The sequence below is a fragment of the Schistocerca serialis genome, chromosome 11, assembly GCF_023864345.2.
Source record: "Schistocerca serialis cubense isolate TAMUIC-IGC-003099 chromosome 11, iqSchSeri2.2, whole genome shotgun sequence".
Classification (NCBI taxonomy): Eukaryota; Metazoa; Arthropoda; class Insecta; order Orthoptera; family Acrididae; genus Schistocerca; species Schistocerca serialis.
In genome coordinates, this window is record NC_064648.1 from 72,347,244 (window position 1) to 72,368,087 (window position 20,844).

Here is a 20,844-nt window from a genome sequence, read left to right on the forward strand (position 1 = left end):
TTGCGAGGTGAAATTTTTCAATGCCATCCCCATTACCTCCACAGAGATCTTCCAGGATTTATCTGCTACTTTTGGTAACAAAAATTAAAAACAAGAGACTGATGAAGGCTTTCAATTTAATAACATCTATTTATTTTACCCCTCTCTCACGCTGAAATGAAGCTTTGACGCTCTCAAATTGCTCATTGGAATACAAAACTACAATAGACAAATATCGACATCTATGAGGCAATTACAGCATCACAAAGGCTGCTTTGTCTGTGCCTATTGGTCCGAGTAAATTTCGAATAATATTATACTCTTCCAACAATATGCTTTGGATTTCTTCAACATGATCTAGTATGTTCCACTTAAAATAATAACATTCCTATAAATTAACGCAACCAGGCGCAGTGTATTAATTTGATATTTGACGTTCAGACAACGGACATTGACGATTAGACAGTTCAAACACAATTCAAGTACATTTTACATTCTGCATCAGCTTTGTACTACTTACTACGTCGATAAACAAATAAATTAATTGCTGAAATGAAATACGAAATGGCACAGTGGATAGAAACGAGCAATCGGCTCATATCTCATCAGGAGAGCATTAGCGTCCATATTGAATCATACAACAATGAAAGGCGTACAGAGAAAGGAAGCTATAACGAGAAGGCGCCAGTGCTGTCAATTGTTGACAAGCAATTTACAGAATCACACAACAATGAAAAGCATACGGAGAAGGGAAGTTATTAACGAGAAGGCGCCAATACTGCAAAATGTTTAAAAGTAATTTAAAGAAAATTTCGACATGTATCAATGTCAACAGCTGCGCCCGATGGAAGGATAATAAAAACTATGATACGTCCCTGAGACCTCTCAAGACCAACAAATAATAAACGAAGCACAGCAATCATGCAAACGTCGTGGCACTACATTGGAAACAATGAACACGTGAAGTGTGTCTTTTAAACACTCGGCAAGTGACGTCAGCGAAGCAGTTACAATAGAGGTAGCATCAAAGCTTCTCGCGGTAGCATCAAAGCTGACGACAACAACAGCTGCACTTTCTGGGTGGCGCGCGCCGCGTCGTGTGAAGGCGCCCGCCACTGCTGCACTTCGCTCCTTGCTCTGCCCCCAATGACTAAACGTAGCAAAACTACTCACACTCATGCGAATAATCATTATGCTCGTTCAGTCACAGCTCTCGTACAGTCTGTGCCCGTTGTAAAGTCGCTGCCTGTTGTGCAAGTGATATTTATGAACCGAAATACCCATAAAAATGGAAATCTTCTCAGCATGGATATAGGTACATATATCGATGATAGAGGCATTCAATTCACTCCGTCTCATCTGGTCTTCCAAAAACTGTCCGAAAATGTCTTCAAAGAATATTTACACAACAATTAAAGATGATCGTCGTCATCTGCTTACTTTTGTTAGAAACACCTTCAGGCTGGAATGTTTCGTTGAAGAAAAAGACGACAGCAGAGATGAGTCGTGGAATGTTTTTGGTTTTTCGTGCAACAAGGACATGACAAAGCAATTTGACCTACTACTGTCAGCAGAAAAAATGGTCCACCGTAAAACCAACAAAGAGAAAACTTGGAAAGTTTTCAAGACTGGTTCAAATGGCTCTGAGCACTATGGGACTCAATTGCTGAGGTCATTAGTCCCCTAGAACTTAGAACTAGTTAAACCTAACTAACCTAAGGACAAACATCCATGCCCGAGGCAGGTTTCGAACCTGCGACCGTAGCGGTCTTGCGGTTCCAGAATGCAGCGCTTTTAACCGCACGGCCACTTCGGCCATTCAAGACTGGAAATAGGGAAAAGGACAGATTTGATGGCTGATAAAATTTATGAACAACACAAAATTGCATGTGCCTTTTCTTTCAAATATGTGAAAAGTGTCTGAATGTTCAAGTTCAAAGTATTTCTTGAAGATCAAAGAAAGATGTACAGAATGTGGAGCCACTTTCGAAGGGATTGCTCTGTAGAAGCCAAAAAAGGACAACGATATTATTCTAAACTGCAGACTTTCAAACTTTTCAGACGATAGTATTCACCTGAAAAGAAGACAACTTCGTGGCACGAAATTGGTTGATAACAGGATGCCTGCAGCTCTTAGGCGAAATGATGAAGCGAAAAATACGTCTTTCGGAGACATGATTCCTCCAAATTTACACAATGCTGTTGTCTTGAGAAAGGCTAAAGAAGAGTAAAGGGACAAACGATTTGGTATAACAACTAGTAAGCCTGTTGAAAACATGCATATCGCAAAACATACAACCAACTGGACGAAATTCACGCAATTGGATTGGACCCATTCTTCTGTATATATTGGCTAAAAGATCAAAGTCACTCGCACAAATATTGTCATCAAATGAATAGCAGTGAATACGATTCAGTAGATGCTACGGGTGGCGTTGTATTTCGAGTTATATCACGATTTGGGGATCTGTCAAACAGAGCTGACTGTGTGGAAATTAAGTCAAATACCTGTATGAGTACATACGCATCCGCGTAGTAAACGTCACTAGTAAAGATCCAAATATCATGAATCAGTTGCCCAAGTTATCAGATGATATCCTCTAGGCGTGACGCATTATTCTTGTCATTTTTCTTTATGGAAATCGTCAGATCTGGAAATTCCAAACCAAAAATCATGGTAACTGATTTCGGTAAGGCTTTGTTGGTTGCCATTTCTAAAGCAATAGCCAATTGCTCGGGCTTAACAGATTATTTGAAAAGGTTTTATAGTAATATTGTTTTGCGTGAAAGAGTAATTCTGCCCTCGTGTTGTTCGAGAATAGATGTAAACCATTTTATGGTCATGATTTCGAGGTGGAAATGCTTCTCAGGAGGTAAATCACAAGTCAAACAACTTTACCTTCGAGTTTTGGCCCACATTTACACGACAGATTTTCGTGATACTGAAAGTGCTTTGCGCTCACTTTTGGTTGTTGCGTTGAGTGGACATAGGCAAAAAATGAATATCTTACAACAAAAAACAGTACGACAGTGAGCGCGGAAATCCATAAAATAGCACAAGAACCTTATAATAGAGACGGGCAACTGATGTCTACGAAAACATGCTACCAGAATAACATGCGGCAATGACTAAGGCTGCAATAGTAATTCTAAATAGAACTTGTATTTAAGGTAACACAGTTATGCAATCAACACTTGGTTACCATAGAGATAACTAACGGGAACGTCACATGGGTTATTGCATCCATGTACGCCCAATACAGCCATCAAATAAAGCCGTACGCAGACTACATCAGAGAACTAGTAACGTGTGCCAGAGGCAAAAAATTAGAGATAAGTGCTGACATAATTCCAGATCGACCCTCTGGAACTCAGAACAGATGGCAGAGGACGCACAATCACTGATCTAATACAAGAAACACAATTACATGTAATGAATACAGGAGGACCTATACCAACATATGCAGGGTTCGATGGTACGAGCAGTGATATCGACTTCACGCTGGCAAATAATGCAGCAATGGCATACGTAACAGACTGGACTGTACACGACAACATAACCAGTAGTGATCATAATGTCATAACATACACACTAACTGACACTAAGAACACAATGACCAAATCACACGCCAGACACTTGCTGTTGCACAAAGCAGACTGGAACAAATTAACGGAAATTATCCAACGACACGATCTAGAAAACATCAATGGAAGTATCGATTATAGAGCACAGAAGTTAACACAGGTAATACAACATGCACAAAACACTTCAATACCGACAGCAAAGAACACAAATTGCTCACCAGTACCATGGACCAAAGAACTCACGAGACTCAAACAAGACGAAAGACGCAAACGAAAATTATATCAAAGGGCGATAGCAGATAGGGACAGACGAATAAGACTTTAAGCATATAGGCACATACACAGACACTATACAACACGCGTAGACAACAATGGGAGCTACTTGAAACAACACAGCGCTAAATATATGGGGGGAACCATACAAAATACTGACAGAGAAGATAAAAACCCCACTAGTTCTGGGAACTCTAAGGCAGGATGACGGCACGATGACGAGGAGCGGCGTTTCTGCTGTATAGACTGCTCCCTGACGACGTTATCGATACAGACACACAATACCATGCGACACTAAGAGAAAACCTACACACACACACACACACACACACCATACAACGCTGCAACTGTCACCTGTCCTTTTGTGCAAGAAGAGGTTGCGCTAGCAATCTCAGAGCTCAAAAACAAAAAAGCACCTGGACCAGATGGTATCCACTCGGAAACACTGAAAAACTAGCACCGCAGATCACCACCTACCTAACAACGTTACTGAACGGTGCCTTACGGCTGGGCAGGGTACCTACAGTATGGAAAACCTCCAAAGCAGTCGCTATTAAGAAATCAGCGGACACGGAACCTTCAGATCCAAAGACTCACAGGCCAATATGCCTAATAAACACCCTAGCAGAGATTCAGGAGAAGCTACTGTGTAAGCGCCTGCAAACACAGAGCTCTCAGGGATATGAGCCAACACCAGTTCGGCTTCAGATCTGGCATATCAATAGATGATGCCATCAACCAGGCGCTGCACATAGTTAACACCACAAAACAAATACGCCATGGCAATAATGATTGTCATTGCCGGAGCATTTGATAATCTTTGGTGGCCCGCACTGTTTCAGAGGTTAAGACATCTGGAGGTACCGCTATCACTGTGGACTACTGGAAAGACCGAGCAGTCGAATGGCAGATGGACAGCTGGGAAGGAATTAAAAGAATTACCGAAGGCTCTCCTCAAGGGTCGATCTGCGGCCCCATCTTCTGGGACATAACAATCGAACCCCTCCTACAACTTCTGGATGGGGATGACAGGTCAGACGGAATTGTCGCCTACGCAGATGACCTTACTAGTTGTAGTCACTGCAAACTGTTTATGTCTCACATAATTCCAAAATAAAATTGAGAATTTACGATCCGTCCTCACAGCTGTACTTCCAGCACTACCTCATTCCTGCGTTCCAAAATTCGCAGACGTTATCCTACGAAAATTGCAGGAGTACCACTCCTGGAAGAAAGGATATTGTGACGATATTTCTTCGTCACAGCCTGGGGTTCGGAACCCGGTCCGGCACACAGTTTTTATCTGCCACCAAGTTTCACATCGGCGCACACCCACTGCAGACTGAACACACTATTTCATAATCTATTGGCACCACAAAAATGTTGTGACGGTTTTTAAAAGAACTCTTTCGGTGCTATCCAAAACTGTCAGCAAAAGGGTTGTGCCAATTTATTATAATGTAGACCAAGTGGGTCTCTCGTAAATGAAATTATCTCATTAACTGTTATCCCCACAAAAAATGTTATTACAGTTTTCGGTAGAACTCTTACGATCCTATTAAGAAATGCCATCAGACCTTTTGTACGAATTTACTACTTTCACATGACGAAAGTGAGTCTCATATTAATTATCTCATATAATGTCATCGTCACAAAAAATGGTATATTTTTCAGTAGAACTCTGTGGGTGCTATTCAGAACTGTCATCAGAACTATTCTACGAATTTTGTTTTCGTAGAGAAAGTGAGTATCTGATTAAAACAATTATCGTATAAACTATTATCGCCACAAAAATGTTATCATTTTCAATACAACTCTTCCGGTGCTATCCAGAACTGCCAACAGAACTGTTCCACAAATTTTTTTTCTACATTGACTTTTTACTATACCAAAATTTTGCAGAGTTATTGTTTTCTTCCCGAAATTCTGCATAACTATTCGTGTTTTGAGCAGAGAACTCTAGAACTATTGCATACATCTCTAGAACTATGAAAAAAATGTATATTTCTCGTAAATTGGGTGCAAACTTCACGGGAAATGTTCATAAGCGAACCTTAATAAATTCCGTTACAACGTACATAATTACCTGCACAGAATATGTTACTAGTATTTCCGATAGAACTCTTACAATGCTATCCAGAGCTGTCATCAGAACGTACGAATAGACAATTTTTTGTAGAGTAGGTGAGCCCTACAATTAATCAATTATCTTACAAACTGTTATAACCACAAAAATTTTATTATGATTATCGATAGAAGTCCTGGGGTGTTATCCAGAAGTGTTCATCAAAACTGTTGTACGAATTTATTTATTTCTGAGGAGACAGTGGGTCAAAGATCAAAGCAGCTACTGCATTAACTATCATCGACACAAAAAGATGTTATTAGGATTTTCGATAGAGGTCTTTGTGTTCTGTTCAGAACTGTTGTACGTATATATATTTTGCTAAAATTGACAAAAGAATGTTTTCGATACGAAATTTTTTTCGAGTATTCTTGTTTTCTTCGCTAAATTCTGCAGAACTATTGAAATTTCGTACAAAGAACTCTAGAACTATGGCACATCTATCAAGAACTATGAAAGAAATGTGTCGTGAGATGGGTGCTAACTTGACACGACTGCGACGTTGCCACGTCGGCCCCCGGCAGGCGAGGGAACGGTTGAGGCAGAGCCGGCGAGGTGTCTATAGTCTATTCACCGAGAGCTGGAACGAAACATAAACAGTGTCTCGTTTGCAGAGAAAGCATTCGGTGTTCACGTGATACGTAGGGGTGTGGAAAATCCTTGGCGCACGCTTTGCAGCTGGCGGCGTTCGGCTGGCTGCCGAGCTGTCACAGCGGACCGTGAGAAACCTGGGCAACAATGTACGAAATAAATTTAACAATAATGTTAAAATAATGTTAAACTGAGTTCATTCTGTCGAAGCAGATTTATTTTCATTCAGGTTGCTAACAAAACGCTCCATTAAAACACAATTAATTGTTAATTTTAATAACAATACCAGTAATAATAATGAGAAAGGACGAAACAAGGTTCACTCTGTCGAACGTGAACTGTTTTCATTGAGATTTATAACAAACCGCTCCTCTCCCTCCTCTATAATGCAGTCGAATTTCCACATTTGAGTTTCCACTTTTTCTACGACATGGAGGACGCACTTGTTCGAATCCTCTGCAGTCACTGTTCTTACTGCTTCTTCTAGCAGTACTTTAACTTCCGGCATTTTGTATGTTTTGTTTTTCACTGCAACATAGCCTTTGATTCTGGCCTAACTATATCTAAAAGTTCTTTCTTCAACATACCGTCTTCGAAATGGATGTTTTTAGATTTTAGCCACTCTGATATTTCGTGCTTATTGGAATTCGCATTGGGAACTTTTTCTTTTCTCCGAGAATGGTACGGCGCGTTATCAAGAACAATAACTGCATTTTCATGAAGCCGAGGAAGAACATCTTGAAACCACTTCTCGAAGGTTTCGGCGCACATCTCCTCATGATAATCTCCACTTTTCTTGGATTCGAAAGTCACAAACATCCTTCAACGAACCCTGCTTTGCTGCCAATGTGTGCGACAATCAGACGTTTCCCTTTACCTGATGGGCCCTTCCTTCCGGTGGATAACCCGGACAGAAACGCTCGTTTTGAGGAATTTATAGTGTCATCTACCCAGACGTAACTTCGGGTATGTCCTGCGTTCACCCACGTCTCGTCCCAATAGTTAATGGGTCTGCCTTCATCTCTCAACCGTTTAATGGTTCTAAGATAACGCCGCCTCCATAAGATGATGTCATCCCTGTCTATTAGCATGCTATCGCGCGCACGCCGGACATATATGAAATTCATTTCTCTCAATAACTTATAAAATGTAGTTCTCCGAAAATTGGCCAGATCTGCATCTTCGTTCACGACTGTAACCACTTTGTCAATTGATGGCAATTCGTTACGAAAAAAAAAATTCGTGTACTCTCCTTCGTATCGCATTTCTATCGAAGTCATCAACATTTTCAGAAAGTTTGTCGTAATTTTCCTTTCTTGGTAGACTTCAAAGAGTGTGTGGCCTTGTACTCACTTATCACACGATACACTGAAGAACGTCCAATACCTGTAGCTGCAGCTGTTTTCGAAACAATATCACTCATCGACTGCTCTGGATGTAAAAGTTCCGTTTTATACACATTAAGCATCATGTGCTTCTCAGAACTTAATGATTTCTTTTTTGCTCGCTTCTTTGGTGGACTCAAAACTGACACGTCGACCTCGCTTGCTGAATCCGTGGATGACATAATAAGGACAGCCTTATGTGATGCTAATGAAATAAGTGAATATATAAAATAAGAAACCATGCGATGCTATTGGATGCGCACATAAACAGTGAATGCTCAGCGTGACTACAAACACATATACTTACTCTAATAATCAACAACTAGTCTTTCAAGCGTCTTTACAGATGAACTTAAGATATCCTGAAATCGCCGCTGTACAACACCCACTAACGAGCTCACACCTGCAACTGAGGCGGCCACACTGACTGAGCGCCGCGCCTGCGAACCGCACAATGTATCGTTCATAAAGGACAAACGGTTGCACCCATCTCATTCGAACAGACTATAAAATTAAATTCATACCTTTCTGAAACTTTTCTCGCTTACACCCCCACAAAAGAATTTAAAGGGAAAAAGTTTGTCGCTTACTATATTTCGGATGATGATTTGGTAAAAGTTCTATATCTGACGTGAGATTTTAATTCATTGCTTCACTATTACTGACTCTATTGGACAGAAAATTTGCAGACGTCATCAACATATAGCACTGAAGGCAATTACAAAATTATTTTGCTGTGCGACACACAGTTTAGGAGCTATGGCGTGATAAATATAGAGTAACGCGAAAAAACAACTTTTCCTGAAAGCTTAAATATTTCTCGTTTTGAGTGACAATAAATTTTAATGTAATGTAAATAAAGGTGTCGGAAGTTAGTTCTCGGATCACTTTATAATGTTCAGGTGCCAAATTATAAAAAACACGACTTTCATTTTTTAATTTCTGACGCCCCAGCCTTGTACACCCCTCGACGGCAGCGCTGTGGTCACGCGCCTTGCCGTGTTTACAGTACGTCTCTTGTTTCAGTGAATAGAGTTTACGTCGGTGTCCGCACTGCCGGACCGGACCGCCTGCCTCCACCCACACCGGATTGTCTCGCACTGCCGTATACAGCTGGCAACACAAACCCCGTCCCCGTTTACACTGGACTCCAAACACAGGATTTCGTAATCACATTTCCGAATACCGCTTCTAGGTAGTCATGTAAATCTATTCTGCAAATCCGCGTCCAGTTGCCAATTTTCCGAAATGCGCAATCAATTTTCAGTCCCACGTAAACGCAACCGGTTTTGAAAAGTCCTTGGGCTGCCAGGCTTCGTATCTTTTTCAAAAAATTTCCGCTAATGTGGCCGGAGTGGCTTTATGTACAGTGAAGGACAAGTAGAAATATTAGACAAGAGCTATTTACACCTCGTCTAACTGAAGGGAAATAGCTACTGTGCTGACTAAATTAGAAACTGCAACAGCTGTTTTCCAGGCGACATATTTAACTGGGATGACGAATCTGCTTCAGACCTTAACATGTAAAAACGGCGGCGTAAAACCGTTTCCGAAATTCGGTTTTCGTCTTTCGGAAGACGTGTAGCATGTAAACGTAGTGACAGGGGCCATTTTAAAGGGCGTTCACACTAGGGCCTATGCTAGCGTGACCACGAGTCCCGTCTTTAAAGGGACTCCTTTTATTTCGTTCCGTGTCCCGTTGTCCCGCAGAATAGTCAACGGGTTGCCAAATGTTCCGGTTTTTCGTATCAGAAGTAACCGTATCTTTGATGCTTCACTTTCGTTTTTATTTACTTTTACCTTAATATAGTGTCATAGACAGTTTAACATTTTCTTCAGTCTTGCTTTGTCTTGAAGGCGAAGACTGACTGAAGAAGGTTTATTTTGATCAAGAGATGAGGTAAGGTGAGAACAGAACATTTTCCGTCATCGTGTTTTCTGCCAGTCACCTACGCGTGAGTATCGCGATTCGTATCGATTATCGGCTACCGCAGAAATGACGGGCGGATGTAACAAGTTTTCGTTAAAGAACGTTATACGACTATCAAGTTGTATTCGTGTTTACAAATTAGCTATTCCCTGCTAAATGACAAATTTGCAGTGGATGCAACCGACACGATGTCTTCGCACTGTTACAACAGTGAGAAGTTGGCGGCAGTTTCAACACTCGGTTTGGCGAGCTTGCCTCAGTCCGCTGTGTGTGAAACTAATTCCTGCCCGTTAATATGGGGAAAATAAAGTTTCTTTCTTGAAAAGAGGATTCCTTTACCTGATGGAAATCGCGAGTACGACGGTGGTATCTACGCTCTGTCATTCAGTGTTTTCCACTGAACACTGAGGACTTACCGATACAACGAAGCACAAAGAAAATGAAGCACCTGTTGGCAGTTTCTGGGAGGACTTGTAGCTGCGTCACTTCCTCTGTAAGAACGAATTAACTGCAAACAGACGAAGACTAACGCGGAACAAGTGCTGTTTGGGTTCCATACCGCAAAACAATCCTCCTTTCCATTCAATGAACTGCACGACTCTTCTCATCAGAGACCTATTCGAGAAGAAATTCGCATGTTCGAGGACAAAATGCGAGTCAATTTTATTGAACGTTTTACCGCCTTACGCAATGCATGAAGTTCAGTCAGAATTTCAACATGCTAAGTGTGTGTGTGTCATGGTCGATGAATCAAATCACGAAAGGTTAAAGCTGGTGACGATTCTAGCTCGTTGTTTCATTCCTCCAAAAGGTGTTCGGTGCAAAATAACCCGTCTTCAAGACTCGTTGGGTGTAGTCTGGATATTTTTAAAAAGAAAAAATATTTGACAGGATCGGCACACTTTGTGCAGATATAACAGTAATACCAACTTTGGTGAGCGCAAGAGGGCAGGAACAAGCAATGTTTACTCCTAACTGAACAGTGTTCTCGAGATGAACTTTGAAAGCATCGGTCGTGCATCCCACGTGAAGCTGAAACACGTGCACACGTTTTTCCCTTTGACACAGAAACAATAGTGAATTACATTTTTCAATATATTCACATTTACACTGTGTGTGTGACTAAGGGAATGTGGGCAATTTGCATGGTCCCTAGGTGACTAATATGCGCCTCTGAATCATATACCGGTATCAAAGAATTTTAGAATAACCGTAATGACAGAACTCTCAAAAAGAAGTTTCGTATTAAACTATCATGATGGAAGGTATAAATCCTTCACACGTTAGATACTTGGCAGTAATGTGCTCAGACCCTGTTGTCAGAAAGCGAAGTAAACACTAGAGAATGAATGAGAGCAAAGTAAACACTAGAGAATGAATCAGTGTTGAGAGCAACTACGATGGTTAAATATACTGAACTGAATAGTCCCGGTGACCAATTGATTGAACTTTCTGCATAAGGCGACACTGGCTACATGAATCCCACCGAAATATAAAAACTCTTATTGTAAAATATGTACCATGTGTGCTACATAATGTAAAAGTTAAGGTGCTTATAATGGACCCTTCACACGTACAAAATACAAACTGCGTGCGGAATGTGCATTTTGAGTATCGAACAATCTGCACGCTAAAGTAGCGACAGTAAAAAGGCCGAAACCTTTCAACAAACGACAAATCCACGAAGGAGGAGGAGGAGATTAGTGTTTAACGTACCGTCGACAACGTGGTCATTAGAGACGGAGCGCAAGCTCGGGTGAGGGAAGGATGGGGAAGGAAATCGGCCGTGCCCTTTCAAAGGAACCATCCCGGCATTTGCCTAAAGCGATTTAGGGAAATCACGGAAAACCTAAATCAGGATGGCCGGAGACGGGATTGAACCGTCGTCCTCCCGAATGCGAGTCCAGTGTGACAAATCCACGAACTGTGTAGTTGGAAACAGCGGTGGGGGCAGCCACAGCAAGGAATAACAACTGTGATACACAGAAAAGACTGAACCTGTAAATAGTATGTAAATTTATGGCCAAAGTCCCTAGCGTGTAGAAATATCCAAGCATTAATGTGAAGTTTCGCGTACAAAATAGTTATATGCAATGTACGAAGCTGTTGAAATATCACATGCATAAAAGTGTTGGATGTAGTGTCAAATTGCAGTAACGTGAAAACACGGGACATCTGAACGCTGTAAGTGACAGGTGGACAAAGATACAACAGAAAACCCTAACGGAACACGACGACTGTATGAATGCAGTGCGTCTGTGACGGGAGGTGTTGACAAGCTATGAGCTTTGCATTTTGTTAAAGAGTGAGGTAGTAGAAGCGTAATCCTAAATGTTGTCAAGTGCTGCACTAGTGACGTTCAACACAAACTACATACATAAACAAGAATGTGACACGTGCGGCTGAAGAGTGATTGAACTAACCAAAAGATTTTGTCAGCTTGTATGCGCATTTACATGTGTAAAAAACAAAAGAGACGAAGTGACGTGTGTAATAACATACGTGTGGGAAGTTACGTCTGTTGTTATCATGGTCGTATGACTGTTCGCAAACCACGGGTGTGTTTGGCCCCTTGTACCGATACGCGGTACAAAATATTAAATCGTGCCACAAGTCTGACAAAACAAACTAAAATTAAAAGTTCAAGACTCTGAGAATACGTGTTTAATTAACTGTCAGATAGGTAATTCGTAACGAAACGAAATAACAATGAAGCAAAAGACCTTACAAGAAACTGTATAGAATGTATGTAGCAACGTAATTGTTCTTTTACTCGCTGCCCCAAGAAACCAAAAAGAAACGCACGGTAATGCGGCCGCCTCGCATTGCGAGTTGTGAATTTTAAATAATATATGGTGATTTATGCTGACTGAGCATTTTTCTTTCATGTGCACAGTGACCTTCATGCACAAGTAAACACATTATTTGTAAGGTTTTCAGTACGCTGGATAAACAAGAACAGCCGAACAATCGACCATTCTTGGTACACATCTTGCGTAGAAATCATTTCATTATAAATTCATCGCGTTCCGTCATCAACGCACGCTTTAAAATACTCGCATCATAATTTGTAAAGACAAGAAAGTGCATAAATTAATTTATTTCGTATTAAAGCAAAAACTAACAACATTCAGTTCAGTACATTGACCGCTTCTCGGCAAAACGAAGATTATTCCGTTTAAAAATTGAAATACTTTAATTCAAAGGTTTCCTTTAATTAAATTTCTCCACGGTAAAGGTATCCTCCAGCGATATTTTAATGTGGTGACATGAAATATAATCCCTGAGATTACGTTTTTGTCTCCATGAACGCTCCACGTGGACATCAATTTTAACGGATTCTAAATGCGGCTCACGCAATCCTATATTAACAAGGCGGTGAGTCGCGTGCTGTTAAATAATTAGTGCTCAGAACTATTTTACGGAAGTATATATTCAGTTTCCGCATATTATCATTCTTGCTTGTGTCCGCTCCGCCAAAGATGTGCTCCATTCACGCTCTTGCCGAGCGTAAGTAGCAATCAAGTTAGGCGTCAAGTTTTTCTTACACTCTTTTCGTCACATTCGTTGAGTATACTTGAGACGGTGTCCGGATCTGTGCGGTAGCCGTACAACTACAATCCGCTCGTCGGAAGAATAAACCTGATGTAAACAAACACAAACGCTATGATTGGTCAGAAGCCGTAGCATCCTTACATTGGTGTTACGCTCTTGGAAGTAGCTCCTACTTATGTGTTAGATGTCTTATTACTAAGTTACGTTAAACGGAACTTAAGGATATTCAAATGTATCAACAGCCATCAACGTTTTTCATTATCACGCCTTAGCTACGTAGTTTTTATTTAAAAAGTCGTGTAGTCACAGCCTGTGCAGCAGCGTTGTGCTCTGATTATCGCCTTGCTAATGCGCAGTACGGAAATGCCTGGGGCTACTTTCTGTTCCGTAGTGAAACGCGCGCGTAAAGCACAGTTAAAATCGCCGAGAAATAGGCTGTCAATCTTCTTCATAAATTTACGGAGAAAATCGGCTTTGGAGTTTTCCCAGCGTTCTATATTAGGCAGTTGATAACCACACACACAAACGAGTACTGCAATCGGTAGCGTGATTGAAAAAATGTGAACCAAGTGCAGTTATTCGTGCGTTGGTTCGTATTTCCCTACTATAAAGTTTTTCTCGTTCAAGGTGAAATACCTACATCTCCTGATTATAAATCTCATCATTTTTATGAATACTGCACGTCTTGTTCCTAATTACATATTGGACATGGAATTTCTGTTTCCATTTCAAATACAAATTTTTAATTATCGATGTTTTATGAAAGATTGTTCATAAAAGTTGTTTAAATGAAGGAAACAATATAATTTTTTAAGGCAAAAATGAAAAACGAAATCTCTCTATTTGGGCTATGCCCATCGTTTTTTGCCACAGAAGTAAGTATCGGAGAAAGATGAAAAACAATCATTTTCACAGCATCGAGCGCTTCATACACACGCTGGATCTTAACATTTGCTACTGTACCATTACAAAATGAACCCAACAGAACCGATCTGGAGCCAAGCTGCGGGATTTCACCCGACAAGTAACAAGACTGTCAAGCTGCCAGACTTACTGGAAATAACGCACGCAGCTTCTTCACACGTCACTGCCGAACGCTGGCGGGATATAGAACGGCTCGCCATAAAAGAAAATGAGAAAATGCTGCGCATGGTTGGCTTCGTGGGTTCTGTTGTCGATAGGCTGGTTATCAATTTAGCAGGTGAGACTCGCAGAACTGAAATGTATTTCTCTGATTCGGGTAAGAAAGGAGCTAAGGCACTACCAGACGACTGCCTAAATTATGTCTTCAGTGGCTTCAATATTTAACTATACGGTGAAACACTTACGTTACAGACAGCTTATGCAAGAAAATTACCTTTCATCATTCTTGTTTTCTATTAAAATATTACGTTAGCTAAAAACGGTAACGTTGTGCGGTTTTCGTCTAGTCGTCTAAGGAGCATATTGTGGGAGATTTGCAGTGTATTGTTACAGTCCGCTTAAAATTCAAATGACATTCGAAGCTGTATTGCTCCTCTGCTCGTCTCGTTTTTACGTGTGACCTGCAGCTTGTACCATCTGGCCGGCCAGCGCTGTCCAAGTTAAATGCGCCGCTGAAGCTGCTGTCCCGTATTACCGGCCAGTCGATGTTCGCGTAACGCACAGCACAACGTGTGCCCTTATTGTCGTAGTTGGCACTTGGCAGTACTCGAGACAGCTTGGCTGCAGTCCCACGTGAAACGGGAATCCAATGAGGTTCCAGCAAACGCGGAAGAATACACAGTGCAATGTTTACATCAGGTTTATTCTTATCATGGACGGATTACAGTGTAATACAGTATTAGCATTCCCTTCATGCATTCTGGAACGTCTGTTTGAAATATTTGAAATAACCACATCTTTTTTTCTGAGCCAGACTGTCATTGTTTGTCTTCACGTGTGTTTCAACTTAAAACGTTAAATTTAATTCTCTTCGTGACTTATCATTAAAAATAGTGTTTCAGTTTTATTTTACCTCTTCTCCCACCTGCTTACTTAAAAGTGGAATGAAGTCCTGTAAAATTACGGTATCTTCATTTTCATTTTGTTGTCCATTCTCGACATTGTCATGACACCTCTTTTATGAGTTCACTTATCCTAGTTGCACTTTCTGTGAATAGGGACGGCATCATCGACATATTGGTGTATCCCTAAGTTCCACCAAATTCCTCTACTATACTGTGAACTTCATGCTCATATTCCTTGAGGTTGTTTTCTTCGACACCATAGTTAGTCGCTGAAGCTCAGTCATTAAAAACGATTCCTGCCTTCTTGAAACAGTTGTTGTAACTAGCGAGTGTTACTCGTTTTAAGGCTGAAGAAATCCACAGAACTACTAACATCTTTCAAGTTCATGTCCAGATTCAAGACTGTCAATTCGAAACGAACTATGTCAACAATTTATGTCTGTAAAACACTTAGAAATTTTGAATTATCTCCTGATCGAGTGTTTGACAACTTGGAGCTGAATTTTGCGGCAAAAATATTTTCACATTTTTTAGTGCAGCATCGGAACGGGAAGTGGTATATCCATGAAAATAACGTCCTCCTCCTCCGTCTTTCCATTCTACTATCAAATGGCAGCAACCATTCTGCCATTGTTGCTCTCGTCATCCGAGATGGTTTCTGAGCAAACCACTCCACGTTCTATTTACCTAAGTCAATACCCTTAAAACAAACAGGTTTAGCGGCCTCACGAGTAACTGAAGGCTTTTCAAATTTATCTATGATATTGACACACAATACAGCTGTTAGTCGATGTTTCGGTTTTTGCTTCGTGAATAGTTTTCAACTTTCAGGGCCATTGTTTTACTAGGAAGAGCCATTGAGGTGTGAAATTGTCAAGTTTTGAGCCCGGTGTGTTGGGAAAAGCGCGTTTACTAGTAAGTTATCGTTTCCAGTCCACGATTTCGGAAAGCCATTTTTGTTTCTCGAAACGTCACTGACCCGTGTTTTTCCAAGAACAAACCTCGTAGCCATATCTCTACACCGAGCTTTCCCACGGACTCCCTGGCTGGGAGGCAGCAGCTGTGAGCTCTTCTGGCGGCCTTCCCCCACACGGAACACTGGTCTAGCCGGCCGCCCCCACACACGCCTTCCTGACTCAGAGAGGAGGAGGCGCAGCAGTGGCGGCCACATCAAAGCCGTAACGCGCCTTCTGAAGGCCTGCACTGCCGGCAGACTCGCGACCTCCGCTGTTTCCGCGCCGTCCGCTATTTGGGATTTTAGTGGGTGTTGGGAGAGAGGTTTGTCTCTCCGTCTCCGTTTTTGAGAATATTCGCTATTCAGAGGAGTTTTACCACAACGGCTAATGTCATTTGGCAGGGGAATTGTGAAATGTCCGATATTGAGGAGCCCGCTCTTAGGTAGTGTCCGTTAAGAGAAGTTTTACTGCATATGCCTTTTTATGTGTATAGACTTTAGTACGTATCTATAATCCATTCACCGAAACAAGAGACATACTGTAAACACTGCAAGGCGCGTGACCACAGCGCTGTCGTCGAGGGGTGTACAAGGCAGGGGCATCAGAAATAAAAAAATGAAAGTAGTCTTTTTTATAATTTGGCACCTGAACATGATAAAGTGATCCGAGAACTACCTTCCGACACCTTTATTTACATTAGATTAAAATTTATTGTCACTCAGAAAGAGAAATATTTAAGCTTTCAGGAAAAGTTGTTTTTTTCGCGTTACTCTATATTTATCACGCCATATCTCCTAAACTGTGTGTCGCACAGCAAAATAATTTTATAATTGCCTTCAGTACTATATGTTGATGACGTCTGCAAATTTTCTGCGCAATAGAGTCAGTAATGGTGAAGTAATAAATTAAAATCTCACGTCTGATGCAGAACTTTTACCAAATCATCATCCGAAATATAGTAAGCGACAAACTTTTTCCCTTTAAATTCTTTTGTAGGGGTGTAAGCGAGAAAAGTTTCAGAAAGGTTTGAATTTAATTTTATAGTTTGTTCGAATGAGATGGGTGCAACCGTTTGTCCTTTATGAACGATACATTGTGCGGTTCGCAGGCGCGGCGCTCAGTCAGTGTGGCCGCCTCAGTTGCAGGTGTGAGCTCGTTAGTGGGTGTTGTACAGCGGCGATTTCAGGATATCTTAAGTTCATCTGTAAAGACGCTTGAAAGACTAGTTGTTGATTATTAGAGTAAGTATATGTGTTTGTAGTCACGCTGAGCATTCACTGTTTATGTGCGCATCCAATAGCATCGCATGGTTTCTTATTTTATAAATTCACTTATTTCATTCGCATCACATACGGCTGTCCTCATTATGTCATCCACGGATTCAGTGAGTGAGGTCGACGTCTCAGTTATGAGTCCAAAGAAGCGAGCAAAAAAGAAATCAGTAAGTTCTTCTGAGAAGCACATGGTGCTTAATGTGTATAAAACGGAACTTTTACATCCAGAGCAGTAGATGAGTGACATTGTTTCGAAAACAGCTGCAGCTACAGGTATTGGACGTTCTTCAGTGTATCGTGTGATAAGTGAGTACAAGGCCACACACTCTTTGAAGTCTACCAAGAAAGGAAAATTACGACAAACTTTCTGAAAATGTTGATGACTTCGATAGAAATGCGATACGAAGGCAAGTGCACGAATTTTTTTTTTCGTAACGAATTGCCATCAATTGACAAAGTGCTTACAGTCGTGAACGAAGATGCAGATCTGGCCAATTTTCGGGGAACTACAATTTATAAGTTATTGAGAGAAATGAATTTCAGATATGTCCGGCGTGGGCGCGATAGCATGCTAATAGACAGGGATGACATCTTTTTATGGAGGCGGCGTTATCTTAGAACCATTAAACGGTTGAGAGATGAAGGCAGACTCATTTACCATTTGGACGAGACGTGGGTGAACGCAGGACATACCCGAAGTTACGTCTGGGTAGATGATACTATAAATTCCTCAAAACGAGCGTTTCAGTCCCGTTTATCCACCGGAAGTAACGGCCCATCAGGTAAAGGGAAACGCCTGATTATCGCACACATTGGCAGCAAAGCAGGGTTCGTTGAAGGATGTTTGCGGACTTTCGAATCCAAGAAAAGTGGAGATTATCATGAGGAGATGTGCGCCGAAACCTTCGAGAAGTGGTTTCAAGATGTTCTTCCTCGGCTTTAGGAAAATGCAGTTATTGTTCTTGATAACGCGCCGTACCATTCTCGGAGAAAAGAAAAAGTTTCCAATGCGAATTCCAATAAGCACGAAATATTAGAGTGGCTAAAATCTAAGAACATCGATTTCGAAGACGGTATGTTGAAGAAAGAACTTTATATAGTTAAAAATTACAGAACAGCGCACAACGAATACGCAATAGATGAAATGGCGAAGAATGCAGGGAAAACTGTTCTCATAATTCCTCCGTACCACTGTGAATTAAACACCATCGAATTAGTGTGGGCCAGAATCAAAGGCTATGTTGCAGCGAAAAACAAAACATACAAAATGCCGGAAGTTAAAGTACTGCTAGAAGAAGCAGTGCGTCCTCCATGTCGTAGAAAAAGTGGAAACTCAAATGTGGAAATTAGACTGCATTATAGCAGAGAGAGAGGAGCTGTTTGTTATAAACCTCAATGAAAACAGTTCAAGCTCGACAGAGTGAACCTTGTTTCGTCCTTTCTCATTATTATTACTGGTATTGTTATTAAAATTAACAATTAATTGTGTTTTAATGGAGCGTTTTGCTAGCAACCTGAATGACAATAAATCTGCTTCGACAGAATGAACTCAGTTTAGCATTATTTTAACATTATTGTTAAATATATTTCGTACATTGCTGCCCAGGTTTCTCACGGTCCGCTGTGACAGCTCGGCAGCCAGCCGAACGCCGCCAGCTGCAAAGCGTGCGCCAAGGATTTTCCACACCCCTACGTATCACGTGAACACCGAATGCTTTCTCTGGAAACGAGCGTAGTCGCTCACGTGGCACTGTTTATGTTTCGTCCCAGCTCTCGGTGAATGGACTTTAGACGTATCACTCCAACTGCACCCGCCCCACACCTTTACAAAGCCTCCACCAGCTTGAACAGTCCCCTGCTGACAGGCAGGATCCACGGGTTCGTGACGTCGTTTCCATACCCGTGTACGTCCGTCTGCTCGTCCGACTAGGTAACATGTTTCCAGTCAACAGTCTAATGTCGGTGTTGACTGGCCAGGACAGGCGTACACGGGTGCTCCCTGGGCTCCAAAAGCCCATTTCGATGACGTTTCGTCGAATGGTTCGCACGCTGACACTTGTTGATGGCCCAGCATTGAAATCTGGAGCAATTTGCGGTAGGGTTGCACTTCTGTCACGTTGAATGATTCTCTTCAGTCGCCATTGGTCCCGTTCTTACAGCATCTTTTTTTTCGACCGCAGCGATGTTTTACTGGATTCCTGATACTCATGGTACAATCGTGAAATTGTCGTACGCGAAAATCCCCACTTCACCGCTTCCTCGGACATGCTGTCTTCCATCTCTCCTACGCCTACTGTAACATCACGTCCAGATCCACCCAAGTCTGGATAACCCGCCACTGTAGCAGCAGTAACCGATCTAACAACTGCGCCCCACACTTGTCTTATCTACCCATTGACGACCACAGCGCCGTCTTCTGCCTGTTTACGTATCTCTGTATTTGAATACGCACGCCTATACCAGTTTCCTTGGGGGTTTCACTATATATGCAAAGGTTTTCTTTTTGCCTAGTGTCCCTTTCTGGAAAACTGAAAGAACCAGAGATCGTACAGAGTTTCAGGGAGAGCATAAGGGAACAATTGACAGGAACGGGGGAAAGAAATACAGTAGAAGAAGAATGGGTAGCTTTCAGTAATGAAGTAGTGAAGGCAGCAGAGGACCAAGTAGGTAAAAAGACGAGGGCTAGTAGAAATCCTTGGGTAACAGAAGAGATACTGAATTTAGTTGATGAAAGGAGAAAATACAAAAATGCAGTAAATGAAGCAATCAAAAAGGAATAAAAACGTCTCAAAACTGAGATCGACAGGAAGTGCAAAATGGCAAAGCAGGGATGGCTAGAGGACAAATGTATGGATGTAGAGGCTTATCTCACTAGGGGTAAGATAGATACTGCCTACAGGAAAATTAAAGAGACCTTTGGAAAAAGAACCACTTGCATGAATATCAAGAGCTTTGATGGAAACCCAGTTCTAAGCAAAGAAGGGAAAGCAAAAAGGTGGAAGGAGTATATAGAAGGTCTACACAGGGGCGATGTTCTTGAGGACAATATTACGGAAATGGAAGAGGATGTAGATGAAGATGAAATGGGAGATATGATACTGCGTGAAGAGTTTGACAGAGCACTGAAAGAGCAGTTTCCTTGGCGTTTCACTATATATGCAGAAGTTTTTTCGCCTAGTGTCCCGTTTTCTTATCCCTATCTT